The following is a 13,814-nucleotide window of genomic DNA, read 5'->3' as shown; positions in this document are numbered from 1 at the left end:
AATCAAAATTCCAGACACAGTGTTTCCTACGCAAGTTCAGTCTCACAGGAACCATAAACCGTTAGCTATACCTAGTATCATTCGGGAAGAAAGTGAGGATAGGACATCAGGAAGTGGGCAAACACCCTTCTTGCTGGAAAGAATGTTTAGTGAGGGAATGCCTGACCCCATCGAAGAGGAAGTGATTCCATCTTCACCAGTCCCTAGTCAAGGGGCGATGTCTCGAAAAGTACCGTTGAATGTGTCTAAGCTAATGGATTTCATGTCCTCTGAAATCAGATCCACGATCATATCCAAATTATACGGAGATCCTGAGCTATTCTTAGCTCTTCGTGCATTTCTCAATGGAGAACTAAAGGCGGGGCTACCACAATTTGAAAATATGGATAGACCCGACACGCTTCAAAATGAAGGGGAACATTGGGATCTACAACCCAACCTAGATGAAGACTCGGTCGTTGAAATACCTGTGAACAAGTTGGGACAGTACTTTGAAGGTGACGAATCTAATGCAACCCTCCCCATTACTACCAAGGGATTAACTCTAAAGGGAGTCCTTGATGGTGGTGCTGGAGTGAGCATTGTGACTAAAAACTATTGGGAATCTATGGGAAGACCTCACCTTGAAGTCACAAACATAGTGGTTAAGATGGCAAACGGAACTATTGCTAAACCTATTGGAATGTTAAGGGACCTTAAGATCAAGGTTCTGGGGTACAAGGTAAGACATACCTTGATCTTAAGGGACCTTAAGATCAAGGTTCTGGGGTACAAGGTAAGACATACCTTCATTGTAATGGATTTCTCCAAGCATCCTGTCATATCAAATGATCTTAGGACGTCCTTTCATGAGGGAAGCACAAATGGTGCATGATTGGTCGAAAAACCATGTCTACCTACAATTCTAGGACTCTGTCATTCGAGTTGATCTTGAGAATGGTCGTGCACATCCTTTAGGAAGCAAGGTCAATCGGATACCACTATTCACTACGCCCCATTAAGGTATTGCTATACATGCAAAAAAGAGACTGATGATGGGAAAGATTCTCCTTATATGGATGTCCTACCGGGTATGACTGAGTCGGATAACGTGGATTGGGTACACCTAGCGGCAACCATAGACACATGGGGAAATAGAGGCACAAGTTGGGTGACACCTCTGAGGGGCAAGATATGCCACCGTTAGTGCCAATAAAAATGATAGGTGTTATGCACTTGACTCCTGATGGTGGCAAGAAAGTGGCAAACTGCACAGACACTGAAAGTAGCGAAGACTCTGACCAATGCAACTCTGAGTATGAATCTCAAGAAGAAACTGACTCTGAGCTTGATGGGGGGGATGAATCAAATATTCACCCAAATGTGGAAGCAAGGTGCTCAAGGCCTAGGACAGTGACCTCCTGCAGTTCATCCAAAAGTGACACAAGTGAAGATCAACCAAGTGAGTCCTAATCTGACAGAAACAAAAATCAAAAACTTGGTAAGAAGAAAACGAGACATAAGCGACAATGCTATCGAGCTAATGTACGAACTGCCAATAAACAAAGAGAGATCCACTGCAAAATGGATTAGTTATGTAGGAGCCATTGGAAGTTAGCGGATAATTGGGAACAATATCTCCAAAGTGTCATGTGGTGTATTCCGCAACCTCATGACGTCACCCAATTAGAAATCGAAGAAAAGCCAAAACTAAGTCGTACTGCCAGAAGGTGGCAAAACCAAGAGTTAGCTCAGCAAAACAAAAGGAGGCAAAATTGAAAGAAAAAAGGCTGGCACAACAAGAACCAGTAGACTTACACCCCGCACCCGAGCATTTCAAATCATTCACCATAGGAGGGGAGCGTAAAGTGGTCTACACAAAATCCCAACGAACGCCTACCAATGGGAGTAGCGGTGTCTACGATGGCCCTGCGGTAGTTAAGGAGATAGACTTAGCAGATTCGGGTGAGGAGTCTAAACCAGTTTTTATTGCTCAAGACCTCACCCAGTCAGAGGAAGCTGCACTTAAGAAGCTTCTTAAAGAATTCAAGGACATATTTGCTTCTTTAAGAAGCTTCTTAAAGAATTCAAGGACATATTTGCTTGGACATATCATGATATGAAGGGTGTTCCACCCTCGATGGTGCAACACACGATTCCAATGATTAGCACTGCTAAACCAGCCCAGCAACGTCCCTACCCAATGAATCCTAAGTACGCAAAGATTGTACAAGAGGAAATTGAAAAGCTTGTAAAATGTGGATTCATATACCCTATTGAGCACTCAGAATGGGTTTCTCCGATAGTCATCGTACCAAAGAAGAATGGGAAACTCAGAGTGTGCGTTGATCTCAAAAAGGTTAATGCAGCCACCAGAAGGGATCATTACCCCTTGCCATATTCTGAACATATGCTTGAAAGAGTGGCAGGCAAGGAGGCATATAGCTTTTTAGATGGGTACTCGGCTTATATCACAATTGCAGTCAAGGACCAAGCTAAAACAGCATTTATCACGGAGTTTGGAGTGTTTGCCTTTCGCGTCATGGCTTTTGGCTTGACCAATGCACCTGCAACATTCCAACGATTGATAAACACGGCCTTTAAGGAATATCTAAGGGACTTCTGTGAAGCTTTCTTAGATGATCTTTGTGTTCATTCCTCTTGGGGGACGAGCACTTGATGTGTTTACGAAAAATATTTGAAAGGTGTAGATTATATCGCATCTCATTGAATCCTTTCAAATGCCAATTCTGGGTTAAACACGGAGTTATCTTAGGGCATATAGTGTCCAAAAATGGGATTTCTACTGACGAGAGTTCTGGAATTACCCCCACCCACCAACTATAAGGGAGTCCAACGCTTTATGGGCCACGTTGGTTATTATCGAAGATTTATTCTATTCTTCGCCGAGATAGCTCGACCATTGTATAAGCTTCTCATCATCGAGTTTATTTGGACCAAAGAATGTGACCGTGCCTATGAGCTATTAAAGAAGGCCTTGGCGAGTGCTCCAATCTTGAGAATGCCTAACTGGGATTTACTCTTCCATGTGCATATTGATGCATATTAAAGAAGGCCTTGGCGAGTGCTCCAATCTTGAGAATGCCTAACTGGGATTTACTCTTCCATGTGCATATTGATGCATCAAACTTTGCTATTGGGTGTGTGTTAACTCAACCTAGAGAACACAAGCTAGACTACCCCATTAGCTTTGCCAGTCGCCAGTTGAACGATGCTGAGATGAACTACACCACTACGGAGCGAGAAGGTTGTTGTGAGACCTAGCAAAAAACATGTTATGGCTGATCATTTGTCTCGCATACCTAATGGTGAGGCTCCTACGGGGGTTGATGATGACTTACCTGACACTTCCCTGTTCATGGTGGAGACAATGCCTGAATGGAGTGAGAAGATTGTTAACTTTTTGGTTAATGGCTTTCCACCCAAGGAGCTTCGTAAAGATCTAGCTCTCGAAAGCTGATCAAAGAATGCGAACCCTATTGCCTGATAGCCGGGACTCTTTATAAAAGAGGAAAGGATGACGTTCTTAGGCGTTGTGCCCGAGAGGATGAGTATCTATACATTTTGTAAGAGGCACATATGGGTGTAGCCGGTGGTCACTTCTCAGGAGACTTAACTACGCAAAAGATCTTACAATCGGGGTATTGGTGGCCCACTATGTTCCAAGATGCATCACTCTTTGTGAAGGGTTGCGATGAATGCCAACGATACAAGAAACCCCAGAGGAAAGATCAAATGCCCCTACATCCAATCAAAGTAAACCAACCATTTGAAAAGTGGGGTTTAGACTTTGTAGGTCCAATTAGCCTAGCGGCTCGAAACACACAATCTCGCTATATTATTGTGGCCACTGACTATATAACCAAATGGGCTGAAGCGAAGGCGACACGTAAGCCAGATGCAAGGACAACAGCCAAGTTCCTCTTTGAAAATATAATCACACGCTTCGGTTGTCCTTTTGAACTTGTGAGCGACAATGGTACGCATTTTATAAATGAAGTGATTAAGGAGCTCACAAATAATTTCATGATATCCCATCATAAATCTACTCCTTACTATCCGCAAGCGAATGGCCAAGCCGAGAGTACCAACAAGACCTTAATCTCTATTTTGACAAAGACAGTTGAAGCTCATCGCACGGATTGGGATCAAAAGCTTACAACAACAGCTTTATGGGCCTATCGTACTGCGCACAAAGTGGCTATAAATTGCACACCATTCAAAATGGTATATGGCCAAGAAGCGGTCATGCCGTGGGAATTTGTCATTCCTAGTCTTCGTGTTGCTACTCAAGAGGGTTGGGATGGTAATCCCTTAGTAGAGCGTCTATATATCCTTGAGTGGCTAAACGAAGAAAGACAATTGGCTGTATACAATGCCCTTGTGAAGAAGGATAAAAGGAAAAAATGGTTTGATCGCCACCTGAAGGACAAGGACAAGGACATCAAGGTTGGGGATAAAGTCCTGATGTATGGAGTGCGTAACGAAAAGAAGAAGCTCAAATATGCTAGTAAGGGACCGTATAGAGTATGTGAAATTACCCCGCAAGGTACCATCCGAGTGGAGACTCTCGACGGAGTTGAAACCATTGGATTCCTTAATGGGAGTAATTTCAAAAGGTACTATGACCCCCTGAGCCAAGAGGAGTTACATGCAATCCATCAAAAGAAGGCAGCTAAAGAACAAGCTGAGCTTAAAAAGATACAAGCAAGAATTGAAGCCAAGGAACGTCAACAACGTGCTAGGCACCAACGAGAAGCCAACTTGGGGATTACACAAGCATTTTTCGAGGAGGCAGACGAGGATTCACTGGAATCTGACCCACCTCTAAGATACCCAATTGAGTTACAGAGTCCTTACGGGGAGGTGCTATATAATGCATTATTGGATACAGGAGCTCAACACAATTTGTTATCATATGGCGTGTGGTGTCAACTTGGAAAACCACCTTTATCCAAGAGTGCTATCCAAGTTCAAGGAATCAACAAGAAGAAAACCCCTGTCTGAGGAATTTTGCACACTCTGGTTGCCTATGACAAGGAGACCGTAATTCAAAGTTTTTTGGTTATGCCTGCGGCGGGTACCATGGAAGGGACTATAAACTTAGGGCGCAAATGGATGATGGCCACCAAGTGCAATATCGATTGGGCAATCAGATGAGTCCCAACGCAAGAACCAACACTAGGTCTGACCGCTCAAAATCCCGCACCTAAGTCATCCACTCAAATGTTAGATAATGAAAAATCACAAAGTCCAGTGGCAAAACCATCTTTGATTGTTTGCCACCCCTCTAACGCTTCAACGCCAAGAGTGGAAACATGCAGGGTGGTCTCTAAAGCTTCGCTTACTATGCCAAAAAATACATACAAATGAGTCCCAAAAAATTCGTTAACAGCTACTTCCCCTGCTCAATCTCGTTCAGACAAGAAGCCTCATAGTAGGAAGAAAACAGCTACCCACCCGAGAAAGGGCAATGTAACATCACGATGGATTCCTAAAAAATTATTAGTAGCCCAAGGGTACTACGAGGGGAATGACCAGATTTGGGTCCCTAAACATAAGTTGAATCCCTCTACATCACCTGTAAAACCTTGCAAACCAATTGTTGCCACCCCAACGACAATTCAAGACCGTGGTAAGGGAAAGGTAACAGAGTGCTCTGCACCACTTCTTCCAGAGTTAGTTTGGATTCCCAAACGATATCGATCATTACCACCTAGCTCAGGAAGGGGGGAGCCACATGGGGGGAGCCACATGAAGCTTCTAGCTCCTCATGCCAGGCACACGCTGATATAGAAGTTTCTACATGCTCTACACCTACTCTTGTCAACACCTAACAAAAGACCGATGAGTCTACGTCTCCCCTTGTAATAGTATCATCGAAAACCATTTCCTCCATTCGTCAATGGGAGCGTACACTAACATCTCTGCAATTGGATGTGGCCACAAGGGTCATAAAAAGCTATCTGCCCACATCACAACCTATGACCCGGTGGACAAATTGGTTCCAAGAGGCTGCAACATCATTGCAAAAAATATGATCTACCCAAGGAAAGGGGGAGCATGTACACTAACATCTCTGCAATTGGATGTGGCCACAAGGGTCATAAAAAGCTATCTGCCCACATCACAACCTATGACCCGGTGGACAAATTGGTTCCAAGAGGCTGCAACATCATTGCAAAAAATATGATCTACCCAAGGAAAGGGGGAGCATGTACTCACGCTCGACATTCTAATGCTTCCTCCTTAACCTTCTCCCCTGACCATGTAATTGCCAAATTCAAGGGGATGTATATATATAGCTTCATACACAGAAAAGAAAAGAAAAGAAAAGCAAAAAATAGTTAAAAAAAGCAAGAGCACGTTAAGAGCAGAAATATCCGTATATACAATCAAGAACTAGATTGACCTGTCATAAACTTACTGATGCTATATCTGTGTTTGCAGGCAGATATGGCAGATGCACGATCATCATACACTTCATCCACTCCCACCTTTGGTGAGAGGTATCATCTGTACCTTTCTCATATATTTCACATGTGCTATCCTGTAATTGAAACTGAATGGGATCATATCTGTGTTTGCAGGCAGATATGGCAGATGCACGATCATCATACACTTCATCCACTCCCACCTTTGGTGAGAGGTATCATCTGTACCTTTCTCATATATTTCACATGTGCTATCCTGTAATTGAAACTGAATGGGATCATATAGATGTACTAGCCAGAGAGGAACATGTCAGCTATGTTAAGGGTGTAGTGTGGAAGAAATAAGCTTCAACTACTACTCTGTGTCTGTGATGGTCCAGGGATCTCTCTCTAGACCTTGTGGGTAAGCTTTTGGGGAGGCGCTAAAGTGGGTAGGTGGAGGAGGAGGAAGCGAGGGCACACAGAGGAGGAGGAAGCGGAGAAAGAGGAGGAGGAGGATTAAGGTTGAAAACCTTGGCTTGATTATTTAACACCATGTAGGGTGGGAGGGGTTGGTGGGATCCATTCCCTACTTCTTAATCACTAGTGGCATGACCCGTCTAACGAGTAAGAGTATTCTTGCATACATAAAAACATAGACTCGTCCTCATAAGAAGAGGAGAAAAGCCTTATATTTGAAGCCTATTTTGGGCTTCATGGTCTTGAACTTAACAACCTATATATATATATATATATGAACACACCATGACCTGTCTGACGAGTAAGAGTATTCTTGCATACATAAAAACATAGACTCGTCCTCATAAGAAGAGGAGAAAAAAGCCTTATATTTGAAGCCTATTTTGGGCTTCATGGTCTTGAACTTAACAACCTATATATATATATATATGAACACACCATGCTTGCCATATGTATCAGAGCTCCTAAAGCACTTACTTTTCTTTGAATAAGCACCAGACTTGGCATACATATACATCTAGCATTCCAACCCAGTTTAGTAGTGGGCTCCATTCCCTGCTTCTTAATCAAGGTTTTTAGCATGTAGGGTGGGGGGGCTAGTGGGCTCCATTCCTTGGCTTGGAGGTTTTGGTATTAACAAAGCAGGATCTCTATCATATGAGAGAAGGTCTTTTTTTGTCCCTCTCCTACTCACACAGCAAAATCTCTTTCTATGGAGGTCCTCTTGGTTGTGATTTGCCTAAAAGGGGGGTGGGGTGCACAGGCACACAGGCAAGGGAAGTTGTGAGAGGTGAAACTGGCAGTCAAGGAGGCTGATGGAACCATTGAGCAAAAGCCAGCAGGGGAGGAGATGAAGCAAGTCCTCTCTCGCATGGAGAAGTAGAAAGTTATTCTCGCAGGGGGGGAGTTTCGAGAGGAAACCTAGGCATGAGAACACTAAGGTTAGAGACCTTAGGAATGCCTAAGGCCTAACCTTAGGAATAAATTAACGCCCCAAATAGCGGGGCACCATACCACATTGCATAACGACCTCTAATAAGAGCAAAGAACTTAAAGATCTAAAGAGGGAATGGACCCTACCCTACATGCTAAATGTTAAGATGTTGGGAGCTCATGAATTTGATGCAGGAGTCCAACATGCCTAGACATATGCCAAATTAAGGGGAGGAAACCCCAAGGGCCGGTGGGACTGGTGCATTAGATATATTGTCAATTGTTGTTAAAAAACATGGTCGAGCAGAGGCTAGGAAAAGAAGGGAACGCATAAGGAAGACTAGAATAGTTGAGGCAAACAGTTGCAAGCTTAGGTACTTGGGATGCTACGATATTAGGGTTGATCTCTTCCCTACTATAAGAGGACCTATGATAAAAGATGTGCACCATGAGGTAGAGGGAGCCCGAATGAAATCTAAGGTGAGATGGCTCACGGAAGGGGATTGCCCCCTCCAAGTTCTTCTTTCATGCTGTCAAAGAGAAACGGGTCAGAGAGGCTATCACCAATCGTTGATAATGAAGGTCGGCACCCTGGAGACCCCTAGTGACATAGCAACATGCTTTGTCCACTCTGGGATACCCCTCTCTTCCATCATCAGCGCCCCCTCCCCCTATAGAGGAGGGCTATCAGGCACGGCTGGAAGAGTTTCTCTCGAGAGTCAATAGACAAGTGCCTCGAGAGAGAGTATACACCTAGTCGGGCGAGCCTTCTTGACAGTTGAGTTAAAGTTTGCAACCAACAAAATGGGAAAGGGGAAATCTCTTGGGCCTGAGGGGTTGCCAATTTTTGGCATTTTTGGGAGCTTATCAACAAGCATGATTTGTGAGACATGATTAATGTTTCCCTTCTCAATGGGAGACTCTTAGCTGATAGGGAGCCATCAAGCTCATCCACAAAGAGGACTAATAGACTCTACTTAGGAGACTAGGGACCCCTTACTATGCTTAACACCTCGTTTAAGATTTTTGCAAAAGCACTGGCACTCAAGATCAATTACATCCTCCCTAGGGTAGTTGACCCCTACAAGGAAAGAAAATTCATGAGGCTATCTTGAATTTACAATGTGGCATAGACCATGAACTGGCCCAAAACAGACCCTGCATGAGGTATTTAGTGAAGTAATCTTGTTAGGTTAAGTGGTTGTCAAGATAAACTTTAGATGGCCTTTCATGTAGGATGCTTGTCAAGGTGGCATGTGGTGGAAGTGATATTGCTTTATTGTTTCTGCAAAGGGAGACAGCTTAGGAGCTCTTGTCAAACCACTTTCAATGGCCATGGCATTGTCGCTTGTGATAACTAATCGTGTGCTCACCTCGATATTTTCTTCTTTTAGACCTCTAGTTCTAGCCACTAGCCTTTGTTAAGTATTTTCTGTACATCCGAAATCTCCGCCTCTAGCCTAGGATTTGTTCACATTATGTATGACCATGGGCCCAATTATGTATCAAAAATCAGCCATAAGCCTTGTATGTATAGGTAGAGATAAACAATGGGCACCCACTTAAGTTGGGCGACTGGGTAAAGCCCATTTGTATGTATACAACTTTTGATCGCACGAATGGGAGAATTCAATCATTTTGCAAGTGCAAAGCGTTCTTCTTCTCTTCAATCATTTTGCAAGTGCAAAGCGTTCTTCTTCTCTTCAGCTCTTACCTTCTTGCTTGCTTGATTGTAGGATGCATGCTTGTGTGTGTGGATGGAGTGTGTTGAGTGTGCATGCTTGCTAGCTTGAGTGAGAGAGTGATTGAGCATGATTGGAGAAGAAGGTGGCTCAAGATTTCTAGCTTAACCATTGCATTTGGAAGGATTACTTAGTTGATTTTAGAGTGGAGGAAGGGCTCAAACAAGACCTCTTGCCTCTCGAATAGGGACTTCCATTATCCAAAACAAGTGGTCTTACCATTAACACTGTGATTCTTTGCTAGAGAGAAAGAAGTTTCTTGACATGAACAAATGGCACCATTGTCAGGGATTAAACTATTGAAAATGTGGTCCCGGATATGTTATTTTGTATGTATCAATGTATGGGAGTGTGTGAACCTTAGGGAAAAAGGTTGACGTCAGAATGATATGTGAAGTGTGTAAATGGTGAAGAAGAGTTTAGAAGCAGGTCAAAAAGGGAAAATCTTAATGATGTAAGGAATGATGTAAGAGGGCAAGTGGAGGATAGCTAGCATGTGGCTACAAATGGATGTATGCAAGCTCATATCATCAATGCATGTTGTGAGTTTATGATTAGTGTTAATTCATATCTTAATCCTTGTGATTAGTGTAAAGACTATGCCCTAATCATGTATTCTTCATCTTCAATCCACCTCATCGCACATCCCTAATGGAGAACTACTGGTCAGTGAAGGATGCAATACCTGATGCCCCACTATTTAAACTCTCCATTGTTCAAAAATGGGGACTTAAGAAATAGTCCATTATTTTACTACCTGATGCCCCACTATTTAAACTCTCCATTGTTCAAAAATGGGGACTTAAGAAATAGTCCATTATTTTACTAATGTTCTTCTCCGAGAGAGACCCCTTAACTAGATGTCTTATTAAAAACGAAGCCCCCTACTAGCCGTTAATTGTGGGACAAGTATACAAGCTAGGCCAAGACGAAATAATGAGGCAATGTCCTCAAGAATTTAAATATCTTGATGTCCTTGAGCAAGCCCGCTCCGGTGTGGCTTTGGTGGACATTTCATCAGACATTTTACCAGCAAGGCAGTAGATACCACTGTAAAAAAAGATCTACTTGAACGATGGTGGCCTACCTTGTTTGGAGATATAGTACAATTTGTAAAAGGTTACAATGAATGTCGGTGTTTTACTTGTCATAATCATGATAGAATTCCCTTTCCCTGAAGCTATTTTAAGAAATAAGGTATTGACTTTATCAAACCGAATTAGCCCAGCTACTTGTGGAACTTAGACACCTTTTATCATTGTTATTTATGGAGTACTATAAAAAATGGTTTAAGACCCATGCTACCACAAAAGGCTGATGCTTTATGAGAATATACTTACTAGATTTGGGTGTCCACTAAAACTAGTAATAGGGGGACTCACTTCATCAATGATGTGATCAAGTTCTTATTGAGTGAATTTATAGTAATACGCCACAAACCCTCACCCTACTATCCCTAGGCTAATGGCTAGGCTAAAAGCACCAACAAGATTATCTATGCTATCTCCTGACCAAGACAGCTGAAACCTCATGTAATGACTAGGAATAGAGTTACCACTAGCAAATATTCTCTCTATGGGTATATGGAACTCCTTACAAGGTGGCCATCTACACCACTCCTTATCTATGCTATACTAACCGAGTCCTTACCAAGACAGTTGAAACCTCATGTAATGACTAGGAATAGAGTTACCACTAGCAACAATAGATGCTCTCTATGGGTATATAGAACTCGAAGGTGGCCATCCACACCACACCTTTCAACTTGACATACTAAACAAATTCCATCATGCTCATGAAATTCTTGGTACCAAGACTAAGGATTACCATCAAGAAAAGGTTGATATAAAACATCCTAACCGATCAATTATTCAAGCTTAAATGCTTAGGAGAAGCATACTGCATATAGTCTATGGAATGATTATTGAAAAGCTATGGCACAAGGAATGGCTCACTGAGAAGCTTAAAGATAAGGAAATAGAAGTTGAGGATATGGTTCTCATATAAGCCCCAAGAACCAAAAGTGCAAGCTAAAGCATAAGGGAATGGGATCATTCCTAGTGGAACTCACTCCTTAAGGATATGCATGCATCAAAACACTTGATGGTGTGTAAATGAAAGGATTCTTCAATGATAGTAGCAAACTTAGATGCTACTATGGTCCTTTGACTGACTGCTGTGAGTGCTTTGAAGGCCATTCATTAAAATAAAAAAGGCTATGGCAGCAGTGAAACGAGAGGCCCAATGCAAAGCTAAGGCTAGGTAAGAGTAGTTGCACAACGCGTTGCATTAACATGGCCCAAATAGTCATTGACCTAGAAGGAGGAAGATTGGGAAGTGAAGCCCACCACCAGAATTTGTCTAGCACATGAAGATTAGTCTCGAACAAAAGCTAGCACTTGTGGACACGGGATCCAACCATAACCTAATGTCTTATGAGACTTTGTGTGCACCAGAAACCATCATTGACCCCCATAAAAGCGCAGGTGAAAGGAGTGACCTTGTCTCATTACAAACCACAAGCTTTCATTGCCATGTTTCACATTGGAAATAACCCCTTGGGAAGGGAGTTTTTATGTCATGCCTACAGGTATCATATATGCAAAGAAGTACTTCTTGGATGAGGATGGATGGGATATAATTGATGACAAATCTCCTGGGACTCAACTGCAACTAGCAAACAACCGTCATGTTGCAATGGTTGCATCAAAAGGTTGGGTTGGATGTAAAGAATGTGTTCTTGCATGTTGAGTTACAAGAAGTATATTTAGACCAACCACCTAATTATGAGGATTTGAATCACCCAGATTATGTGTGTAGGCTATGTAAAGCCTTGTATGGCTTGAAGCAGGCATTGAGAGCATGGCATGATAAGATTGCATCGTATCTTATCACCATTGGCTTTCATATGGTAGATACTGATCATTCAACTTTATGTGTGAAAGAGTGATGAGGGGTCTATGGTCATCACCATCTATGTGGATGACTAATTGTTGGGGGGTGACAATGAAGAAGTTTGACATAAAGGATTTGGGTGAGCTAAGATACTATATTGGCATAGAGGTCATCTCAAGGTGCCTAGGTGCATGCGGTTATCATAGATACAGTATACATTAGACCTGTCCAAATACAGTATGGCTGGCTGTAAGCCCATTTTTTTACCGGTGGATTAGAATGGCAACCTAAGTGCAAACACATGTGGGATTTTGGAGAATGCCACTCTGTACAAGAAGATAGTGGGCAAGTTGATCTACATGACAAATCACCATGCCATACATGAATGATAGAGTTAGGTTGGAGAGCCAGTTTATGCAAGTTCCTTAGAAGCCACATTTGGATAGTGTGAGGTGTAGGCATGCATTATGCTACGTGAGGTCCACAGTGGATTATGGTCTCTTCTATGTTGATGATCACATTAGGCAAAAATTGAACTACACAGTTGGGTTGGAGAGCCAATTTATGCAGGCTCCTTAATTAGAAGCTGCATTTGAATAACGTGAGGTGTGGTCCAGAGTGGATTATGGTCTCTTCTATTGAGGCTGATTTACAGTTGTAGGTGTATGGATACACGGATGTAGGTTGGTCCAGTAGCATCTTGGACTGAAGATCTACTACTAGCGGGTTTATGTTTTCCTTTAGGAGTGGTGTTATTACATGGAGCAGTAAGAAGCAACATGTTAATTGCCTTGTCGAATACAGAGGCAGAGTATAGGGGTGTTGTGAGGGGGAAGCATGTGAGGTAGCTTGGTTATGTAAGCTACTTGGTGTGCGCTTTTGCCGCACGAATCGTTGCTGGGGACTTGCCGAACACCGTATAAGAGCCACGAATGGCTGCAAGCATACAACCAGGAAAGCAAGCTCAAACAGAATGCAAAGGTGTGTCACTCACCGCTCAACCACCACCGTGAAGGATTCTTGCATCGCAGTGAAGAAGGAGCCGCCGTCGCCGCTCTACCGCCTCGCCGCCGCCGCCGTGCCGCTACACAGTGCTCGATCGCTCTCTCACTCTCTCTCTCTCTCTCACACACACACGCAGGAGAAGGAAACCAAGAGGATAAGGCAAGAGCACTCTTGTATTCAACACATGAGAATGAGGGTTTTAGGGTTACATTTGACTCTTATAGGTGACTTGACCGTTCACACATGGGCGCCCATACATGGCCGGCCGATCCTAACCCTTACCCTACTGATATTCAAGGTGCGCCTCTCATCGGCGATCACCCAATCCCTTTATCCTTAACATATG

The sequence above is a fragment of the Cibotium barometz genome, chromosome 4 (assembly GCF_041138505.1).
Source record: "Cibotium barometz isolate CiBa-2024 chromosome 4, ASM4113850v1, whole genome shotgun sequence".
Classification (NCBI taxonomy): Eukaryota; Viridiplantae; Streptophyta; class Polypodiopsida; order Cyatheales; family Cibotiaceae; genus Cibotium; species Cibotium barometz.
Note: the sequence above shows the minus strand (reverse complement) of the source record.